Genomic DNA, 10,560 nt, shown 5'->3' on the forward strand with positions numbered 1-10,560 from the left:
GATGACTGGGAACGCCTTGTTCTGTACTGGTCCCGAACCAAGAATGTGGTAAGGTTTATGAGCTCATTTTCTATTTTGAAGTATTATATTCTTGCGTCTTACTGTACTCTGTTCATGTAGAACAAGTGCCTAAACCTGAAGAACAACTGTTCTAATTTAAGATTCCATTGCTATCATAGTTCAAAAAAGCGCTAGGCGTTAATTGTGCATTTTTCCACCGCCTTGCACTTTACTGACCAAAGCGCATGCTTATGTGCAGTTATGCACAGATTATGCGTAGGTATGCGCAATGCGTTTTGCCAACGCCTAGAGCCTAGGCGCGCTTAAGTGCTCGCTTAGGCGCGCCTTTCTTAACTATGATTGCTTTGCTCTTGTATCACTGTATTTACTCATACAAACTTATTTTTAAATTGAAGGATCCAATGGAAACTCCAATGGCACAGCAGGTATGTTCACGCATGTTTCTTTAACAGGTTTGCTCTTATCAGTAGCTCTGTTGATTTCAATTTCAATTGTGTATACAATTGACTTTCATATCATGCACATTACTAGCATCACAATAGAGCCAATAGTGTTGTTGTACATGTAGACCCGTGGTACCCATCTGAAATCTTGTTGTGCCGTGTAGTTTCCCACGCTTTGTCTTTTTTCACTTCTGCTTTGTCTTGAACTGATATGATTTGAACCGTGTCTCTATTTTGATTTGGCAAGACAATGCAGTGACCATAGGACATAGATATATGTTTGTGTGATGATTTTATTATGTACTAGTACTTGGCAATAGAAGACTTGGTAGTTTAATCCTGTCCACCTTATTGATGAACTGGTTCACCGAAATGACTTTCATATACTAGTACATGCTAAACTTGTTATGTGTCTGCTTGTTTCTTCTTTTAGAATGCTGACAGAATATTGGGGAAGAGTGCCTTATTAAGCAATGGTAAAGGAAGTAATGCAGATAAGGTTTAGGATAGTGACACATCCTTGTTGGTCTCCAACAAAGCTGATAAAACAGCTAAGGAAGACTATCTTGAAGACAACGAGACAACCCCAAAGTCCTGTCTTGGTTTTGTGTTCGAGTTACTGGCCACTACCGCTTGCACAAGCTATTCAAACTCACTGTCTGAATCAGTTTGGTTTCTTGAGTCTCAGCTACAAGCTGAAAGACATCGATCAGCTGTGCTGCGACAAGAAGTGGAAGGACTGCGGAAGTCCCTGGAGCATTCAGATGCATACTTTCTGGTGCAACAGCAAGCGTTGGATGATTTTAGCGCCAAATAGGACAAAGCTAATCAGCTTGCTAAGCTTATTGCCAGCATGGTGGATACCCAGGATAACGCTTCTTGAGCTCTTCTGAAGTTGTTTCAGTTATGCTCTTGTTTTGCTGCCGCGTTTATTTGCACTGGTGGCCAATTTTGACGGCCAGTGTATGTAATGTGCTGCTTTGTTCCCTATATTTGCACTGGTGGCGAACTTTGATGCCCAGTGAATGTAATATGTGTAATGGCGGTAATAGGCTAGCGTTAATTGCTTGCTTATTTATTTCCTTATTGTCTTGCTTAGTTGTTTGCTTGTAGTCACTGCAGTTCTTTTTCTGTTTTTTTCTAGTGGCCACAATAGCCTATTTTTGGTAACTAGGCCAAAATAATCATGGGCCTTCTACGGGTCGTATGATCCATGGGCCTTCGTCCGGCCGTAGGATCCATCGGCCTTCTATACGGGCCTTAGGGTCCATGGGCCTTCTACGGGGCATAGGGTCCATGGGCCTTCTATGGGCCATACGATCCATGGGCCTTCTACGGGCTGTACTATCCATGGGCCTCATACGGGCCGTAGGATCCATGGGCCTTCTATGGGGTGTATCATCATTTCGCCAATCATGGGCCGTACTATTCGTGGACCATAACGGGCCATTAATAGGCCGTATTTGATAGCTCTATGAAAACATCCCAACGGGTTTTTTACATGAAAACGACCCAACGTATTAACGGTCCGCAAACGGGCCGACTGTAACGACGGGCTGAATTTGGCCCACAAGCAGAAAATGACAGTAACGGGCCGTATGTAACCGAATGCTGCAAATGAGCCCAAGAATCAATGGGCCCTGAGAAGGCCAAAAGATAACTTGGGCTGGAAACGTCCCAATGGAATAACGGGCCGTTAATGGGTATAAAGTGATACACTGTTCATTACGGGCCAGTTTCACCACGGGCCATTAATGGGCCAAGAGTTACAAAGGTCCTCATATGGGCCAAAAGGAGTCATGGGCCACACATGGGCCGGAAGTTAAAACGGGCTGAATCATATTGGACGGCCCAGATGACGCTACTGGGCCTAATTCGGAAAGGGCATAACAGGCCCTGGGTTAGCGGGCTGTAAATGGGCTATATGCGAACAGGCCGTTAACAGGATTTCCATGGGCCGGCCCGCCACCTTTTGACCAAGTCAAACGAGCCGGCCTTTTCACAGGAATGGACCTCTGTTGGGCCGTGCCACGTGTCGCCGTATCATAGGCGCCTTCGGTCCAATGAGCGGATGACATCTGTCCCAACGGTGAGCCGACACGTGTTTCCTCCAGCCAATGATGATTTTACACGTGGAAACTCCCCATTGGCCGGGGCTATTAACGGGTTATCGGATCCAAAACCCGACCCGATAGCTTAACGGCATTCCGTTATGGTGGATGCCACGTGTCGGTCACCCTTGACAAAAGCACTTCTGTGATGCACGATTTATCGTCATGGAAGTGGACACTTCCGTGATGATAATTTTGGTAATGTCATGGAACACTTCTACGATAGCACAGGTATGACTATCTTGATTGTGTCATAAATTTGTCATCGATGTACATGCATGAAAAAAAACGCGACCTACCGTGACAAACACGTATCATCACGGAAGTGTATTTTTTTTGTAGTGACTCCACCGTTGGCCAGGCCATCCCTCCACCCCTCCACATCTCCTGTTCTTCTCCACCGACTGCCGAACCACACCGCACCAGAACCAGTTAACCCTTGTACACCTCTCCGTCTGCGACTCTACTCCCGCGTATTCCCATCTCCAGCTCGTTGCTGTCCGGGGCCTCATCGTCGTCCAACACCTTGGATGCGCTCGGCGCGGAGTGGTCAATGTGGTCAACGAACGACACCATCAGAAGTAGAATATGCATGGAGAGGCTGACAACTGGGTCCACGGCCGCACGCAAGGAAATGCCTCCTTATTACGCGCAAAATAATGATTCCTCCACCTGACAGCTGGGACCCACTGGAAGGGCCTCTGTATTTCACAAAAAAACATTCCCACCGCTGACAAGTCGGACCCACCAACTATATCTTCGCACGCAAGGAAGTGCCTCCTTATTATGCAGAAAAAATGAATAATCCCCCTGCTAGTTGGGACCCACCTTGGTGGGAGTCTGACTTGTGGGCCTACTAAGTTGACGGGGACGGTGTGCTTTGTCAACTTAGTCAATATGAATGATTCTAGCTCCAGTGATCGTACGATGTCCATCCAACGGCCGTAGTGCTTCTTCAACCTCTGGTCTTGTTGCTCCGGCCGCCCAAAGCAGCACCGGTCGTGCCGCATGCTTCTGCCTCCCGTGGCCGGCTGTGCTGCCGCGGAGGCCTCACCGCCCCCTACTATTCCCACTGCTGGCCAGGCCATCCCTCTACTCACCCACACCCCCTGTTATTCTGCGGCGACGGCAGCCTCACACCGCAGCGAACCAGTGAAGCCTCGTACTCCTCTACGCGTGGGCATCCACTGCAACATCTTCCCCGGTTCGTGTCGTCCCCTTCCTAGGCCTCGCCGTCGTCCACCGCCCTGGTGCTCTCGGCGCGGCGTGGTCAACGTGGTCAAGGAACGGCTTCCATCCGACGTGGACTGTACGTGGAGAGGCTGACAGCTGGGTCCACGGTAGCAGCAAGGAAGTGCCTCCTTATTACGCGCAAAATAATTATTCTCCACTTGACAACAGGGACCCACTGAACGGGCCACCGTATTTCGCGAAAAAACATTTCCCCCTGACTGCTAGGACCCACCAGCTACATCTTCGCACACAAGGAAGTGCGTCCAGGCAAAAAAAACGATTCGCCCCCTGACTGCTGGGACCCACCAGCTACATCTTCGCACGCAAGGAAGTGCCTGACAGTTGGGACCCACCTGGTAGAAGCGTACGTAGCGTTGTCATTCTGGTCGCGAACGTGTACATACATACTGGTCGATGTGGAGGCGCGCACATAGCATATACACATACGTACAACGGCCAGTGTGCAAGAAAGAAAATACGGCCACGTACGTACATACGGGCAGGGTCTCGAACGCCTACTCGCGCATACGTACGACCATGGCTCGTGTACATGGCTAGGTCGGAACGGAGAAACATCGTCATCGTCGTGTTCATGGGGAGCCAACCGGCTGGGTCGGAACGGAATGCATCGTCGTGTTCATCGAGAGGGCTTGGACGGAATAGCCGATGGAAACGAGGCCTGGCGTACCGCAGAATGGAGGAAACGGCCTTGTGTTTGACCGGCCACATTCAAAATGGGATCCTGTTCATCGGGAGGGGTCTGGCGTACCGCAAAACGGAGGAAACGGACCTCCTACGGTCGAAACGGGGGTCCTGTTGATCGGGAGGGGTGTGGCGTACCGCAAAACGGAGGAAATAGACTTGTGTTGGAGTGCTACGGTCGAAACGGGGGTCCTGTTGATCGGGAGGGGTGTGGCGTACCGCAAAACGGGACTCCACGGGATACTGTTCATCTCCACCGTCGACCCCTCCAGCCTCCACGGGCTATTGTTCATCCACCGTCGACCTCCTCCAGCCTCCACCTGCGACTATTCATCCATGGGCTCCTGTTCATCCAGCCTCCACCGCACGCTACTCCACTGGCTACTGTTCAACCAGCCCTCTCCATGGGTTCCTGTTCAATCACCCCTCCATAGGCTACTGTTCATCCAACCCTCCATCGTCTACTGTTCATCTTGCCCTCCACGGGGTGGTCCTGTTCATCCTGCCCTCCACGGGGTCCTGTTCATCCAGCCCCAACCGGCTCGATCGATCGGGGTCTTGTTCATCCAGAGGCAACACCATGGGGTCCTGTTCATCCACCCCCACTGGGAACTGGTCGTCCAAACCCCCCAGCAATGCTCACTGTTCATCCAGAGGCAGCATCGATCGGTTTCAGTTAGCAGTAGTAGCAAAGGAGTCGCTCGATCGGGTTCAGTTAACAGCCATAGATCGATCGCTCAGGTTCAGTAACGCATAGGTTGCCGTGCAATCACTCGGGTTCAGTTAGAGCCCAACGCCTTGCTCGGGTTCAGTTAGAGCCCAACGCCTCACACCCACGCGTGTGCGTGTACGAGATAAATGCGCTCGCTTGGCCCCGACCACCCACCCTAACCAGGAACACCCCAATATTTTCCTCGCCCTCGCTTCTACCATGGTTTTTTCCGTCATGGGTGGCCCAAAGAATGTCATGCAGCTGCGTCTCCGGCCTGCCCAGGACGAAAAGCCCATTTGCTGTCATGATTTTTTGTCGTAGAAGTAGGACCCCACCACATCTATGATGATACCGGGTTTTGTCACAATTATCGTCGTAGAAGTGTCATAAGTATGACATAAAATATTTTTGTTCAGCACAAAATGTCACGGATGTGTCTTTTTTGTAGTGACGGTAGTACCACGGCTCGCTGCAGTAGTACTGTGAGCCCTTGCGGTAGTATCGCGGGTTTGGTGCGGTAGTACCGCAGGTCGCAAGCTGGTTAAGTGGATAACGGTTGGATTTGTCTCTCCACTATATAAGGGGTGTCTTCTTCTCTGAGTTGACCACCTCTTCCAACCCTAAGCTCCATTGTTGCTCCAAGCTCCATTTTCGCCCGATCTCTCTCCCTAGCCAATCAAACTTGTTGATTTTCTAGGGATTGGTTGAGAAGGCCTCGATCTACACTTCCACCAAGAGTGAATTGATTCCCCAACTAATCCCTTGCGGATCTTGTTACTCTTGGGTGTGTGAGCACCCTAGACGGTTGAGGTCACCGCGGAGCCATATTCCATTGTGGTGAAGCTTCATGGTGTTGTTGGGAGCCTCTGATTAAGTTGTGGAGATTTCCCCAACCTTGTTTGTAAAGGTCCGGTTGCCACCTCCAAGGGCACCAATAGTGGAATCACGACATCTTGCATTGTGTGAGGGCGTGAGGAGAATATGGTGGCCCTACTGGCTTCTTGGGGAGCACTGTGCCTCCACACTGCTCCAACGGAGACGTACTTCCCCTCAAAAGGAAGGAACTTCGGTAACACATCCTCGTCTTCACCGACTCCACTCTTGGTTATCTCGTACCTTTACTTGTGCAAGCTTATTTGTGTTATTTCCCATCTTGTTTGTGTGCTTGTTGTTGTTGCATCATATAGGTTGCTCACCTAGTTGCATATCTATACAACCTACTTTGATGCAAAGTTTAATTTGGTAAAGAAAAGCTAAAAATTGTTAGTTGCCTATTCACCCCTCCTTTAGCCAACTATATCGATCCTTTCAGAAGCCTATATTTGGACATCAGAATAGTTCTGGGTGAAATTGTGATTTTACCGGAGTGCTAGAGCGGTTATCGGAACCCCCGGGGGTTAATGGGCCTTGTTGGGCCCTAGTGGAGAGAGAGAGGGGCCGGCCAGGGCAGGCCGCGCGCCCCTCCCCTTGAGTCCGAATAGGACAAGGAAGGGGGGGCGCCCCCTTGCCATCCCCCTCTCCCACTCCTTCGTTCCCCCTCCTAGTGGGACTAGGAAAGGGGAGTCCTACTCCCACTAGGAGGAGGACTCCTCCTCCTGGCGCGCCCTGCTAGGGCCGACCGGCCTCCCCCATTGGTCCTTTATATATGGGGGCAGGGGGCACCCCAAGACACACAAGTTGATCAGTTGATCTTTTAGCCATGTGCGGTGCCCCCCTCCACCATAATCCACCTTGGTCATATCATAGCGGTGCTGAGGCGAAGCCCTGTGTCGGTAGCATCATCATCACCATCATGACACCGTCGTGCTGACGAAACTCTCCCACGTAGCTCTGCTGGATTGTGAGTTCGTGCGACGTCACCAAGCTGAACGTGTGCTGAACTCGGAGGTGCCATATGTTCGATACTTGGGTCGGTCGGATCGTGAAGACGTACGACTATGTCAACCGCGTTCTCATAACGCTTCCACTTACGGTCTACGAGGGTACGTGGACGACACTCTCCCCTTTCGTTGCTATGCATCACCATGATCTTGCGTGTGCGTAGGATTTTTTTTGAAATTACTACGTTCCCCAACAGTTGTCGCCATCACCACGAGGCTCCACTTATTTCCCTATCCTTGCTGCCTCACACGCCTCCCCTAGATTGCCTCGCCGTGGCTGAGCAAGCCCACTACCGCCTGACCTCGTCGCCAGCAACATTCTGACAACCTTTTGGTCACACGGTCGTGTTCAACGGCCTTGCCCGGACCCCTAGTTCCTAGCTAGCATGCTAACCCGCTCGTGCCCCCGTGCTAAGTCCCTTGCCGTACTAACCCGAGCTCTGACCTTCACTAATGGCGTCACGGCCGTCGCTATTCTCCACCCCAGTGATAAGTCTCCAACGTATCTATAAATTATGAAGTATTCATGCCATGTTTACAACAATTTTATCTGGTTTTGGTATGATTTGATTAGAACTAACCCGGACTGACGTTGTTTTCAGCAGAACTACCGTGGTGTTGTTTTTTGTGTAGAAATAAAAGTTCTCGGAATGGGCTGAAAATTTACGGTGATTTTTTATGGACCAAAAGAGAACCTTGAAGCATAAGAGTTGGAGCATAAGCTTCACGAGGAAGCGACAAGGGTGGAGGGCGTGCCCCCCTTGGTTGGCGCTGCCTCGTGGACCCCCTTGATGTGAGACCGACGCCAAAAATTCCTATAAATCTCCAAACCTCCGAAAAGAAACCTAGATTGGGAGTTCCACTGCCGCAAGCCTCTGTAGCCATGAAAAATCAATCTAGGCCCTCTCCGGCACCCTGCCGGCGGGGTCCATCATCACCGGAGGCCATGGAGGAGGAACCCAGAGGGGGCCATCATCACCATGGAGGCCAAGGAGTAGAGGGACAACCTCTCCCCATCTAGGGGGAGGCCATGGAGGAGGAAGCACAAGGGGGAGACTCTCTCCCCCTCTCTCTCGGTGGCGCCGGAGTGCCACCAGGGGAATCATCACCGCGGTGATCGTCTTCATCAACATCACCATATTCATCACCTTCCTCATCTCTTTTACGCGGTCCAGTCTCCCGCACCCCGCTGTAATCCCCTACTTGAACATGGTGCTTTATGCCACATATTATGATCCAATGATGTGTTACAATCCTATGATGTTTTGAGTAGATTTCTTTTATCTTTTGGGTTGATTGTTAATATAGATTGGTTTGAGTTGTATGTTTTATTTTGGTGCTGTCCTATGGTGCCTTCCGTGCCGCACACATGTGAGGGATTCCCGCTGTAGGGTGTTGCAATACGTTCATGATTCGCTTATAGTGGGTTGTTTGAGTGACAGAAGCATAAACCCAAGTAAGGGGGTTGTTGCATATGGGATAAAGGGGACTTGATACTTTAATGCTATGGCTGGGTTTTACCTTAATGATCTTTAGTAGTTGCAAACGCTTGCTAGAGTTCCAATCATAAGTGCATATGATCCAAGGAGAGAAAGTATGTTAGCTTATGCCTCTCCCTCATATAAAATTGCAATAACGACCACCGATTTTGTTAACAATTGCCTAGGATAATTCCGCACACTGATCCATCATTATTCCACACTCGCTATTTATAATATATAGTAATATGTTCTAACTCTATGTTAACAGCACCTACTTTTATATTTTAGTTCTCCGATATCATGCAAAGTTATCCTCTTCATACCCACAACGCAGTTTTATTTCTTGTTTCTAGATGGAAGCAAACATTTGGTGTACGTAGAGTCGTATCAGTGGCATATAGGACATGAGAGAATATTGATCTTACCTTTAGCTCCTTGTGGGTTCGACACTCTATACTTATCACTTCCACCTTTGGAAATTGCTACGATGATTCCTTGCACTTGAGTATTATCAAGCTCTTTTTTGGCGCCGTTGCCGGGGAGCAATAGTGTGGGGTTGGTATTTTCGTGTATGCTTGTTTGCTTTCTTCACTAAGTAGATTTTGTTTTCCCTTTTGTTTTTGTTTATTTGCGGGTGAAACAAACAAAAAATTAAAAGAATGCAAAATATTTTTTTACTTGCCTCTTATGCCTAAAAACTTTTTCAAAAAGAGAAGTGATTGGAAGGTTATGCATTGGAGAAGTGAGGGTCGACCTTGAACACTTGTGTTCATGCTCATGGAAACAATGTAGAATTTTTCATGGAAGTTTCTCAAAAATAATTACCCCTTTATATATCCATTGTATTATAAAAGTAATATGCCAAGGTTTGGCTTTAGAATGTTTAAATTGCTTGTTTGGTGTGTGCAACAGAAAAACAAAAACTTTTTGTGTAGTAATTGAATTTACATTTTTACTGGAGCGTGATAAAATCTTGAAATTTTTACACAATACTTCTCTGAAAATTGTTTCATTTTTCCTATTTTTTTAGAATTTTTGGAGTTACACAAGTATACGTAGTTTCCATATTGCTACAGACTGTCATGTTTTTGACATATTCTGTTTTCTATGTGTTGTTCTATTATTTTGATGATTCTATGGGTACTATCGGGGGGTATGAACTATGGTGAAGTTGTAATACAGGATATATAATGCTAATATGAATTTGGAATGAGTTTACAACAGTACCTAAAAGTAGTGATTTGCTTTATTATACTAACGGATCTCACAAGGTTTTTTGTTAAGTTTTGTGTGGATGAAGTGTTCGAAGAGTAGTTATCGATATGAGAAGAATAAGGAAAGGCAAGAGTTCAAGCTTGGGGATGACCAAGGAACCCCAAGTAAATATTTCAAGGATACTCAATCATTTAAGCTTGGGGATGCCCAGGTTGGCATCCCATCTTTTTTTTCTTCAACAATTATCGGTATACCTCGTTTTTTGTTTTGTCCATATGATATGCGTATTTTGTGTTTATTTTTCTTTTCTTTTCCTTTATGAACCATGCTAGTATGAGATATCCCTTCATTGATTTGTAGAATGCTCTTTTTACTTCACTTAAATCTTTTGAGTGTGGCTTTATATAATGCTCTTTGTGCTTCACTTAAATCTTTTGAGGATGGCTTTATAGAATGCTTCGTGTGCTTCACTTATATATTTTGAGCTTGGATGTTGGTAAATCTATATTACTTGTAGAATGCTCCATGAACTTCACTTATATCTTTTGGAGTATGAATAAGACTATCATCGAAATTGGGCTTGGAAGAGTATCATTAAAATATCATGCCTAGCTAGGGGCGTTAAACAATAGCTCTTGTTGGGAGGCAACCCAATTTTATTTTTATGTTTTTGGTTTTTGCTTCTGTTTTTCAATAAATACACATTATTACCTATGTGTTAATTTTGTTTTGGTGTTTTAATTAGTGTTTGTGCCAACTAAG

Source organism: Triticum dicoccoides, chromosome 6A (genome assembly GCF_002162155.2).
Source record: "Triticum dicoccoides isolate Atlit2015 ecotype Zavitan chromosome 6A, WEW_v2.0, whole genome shotgun sequence".
Taxonomy (NCBI): Eukaryota; Viridiplantae; Streptophyta; class Magnoliopsida; order Poales; family Poaceae; genus Triticum; species Triticum dicoccoides.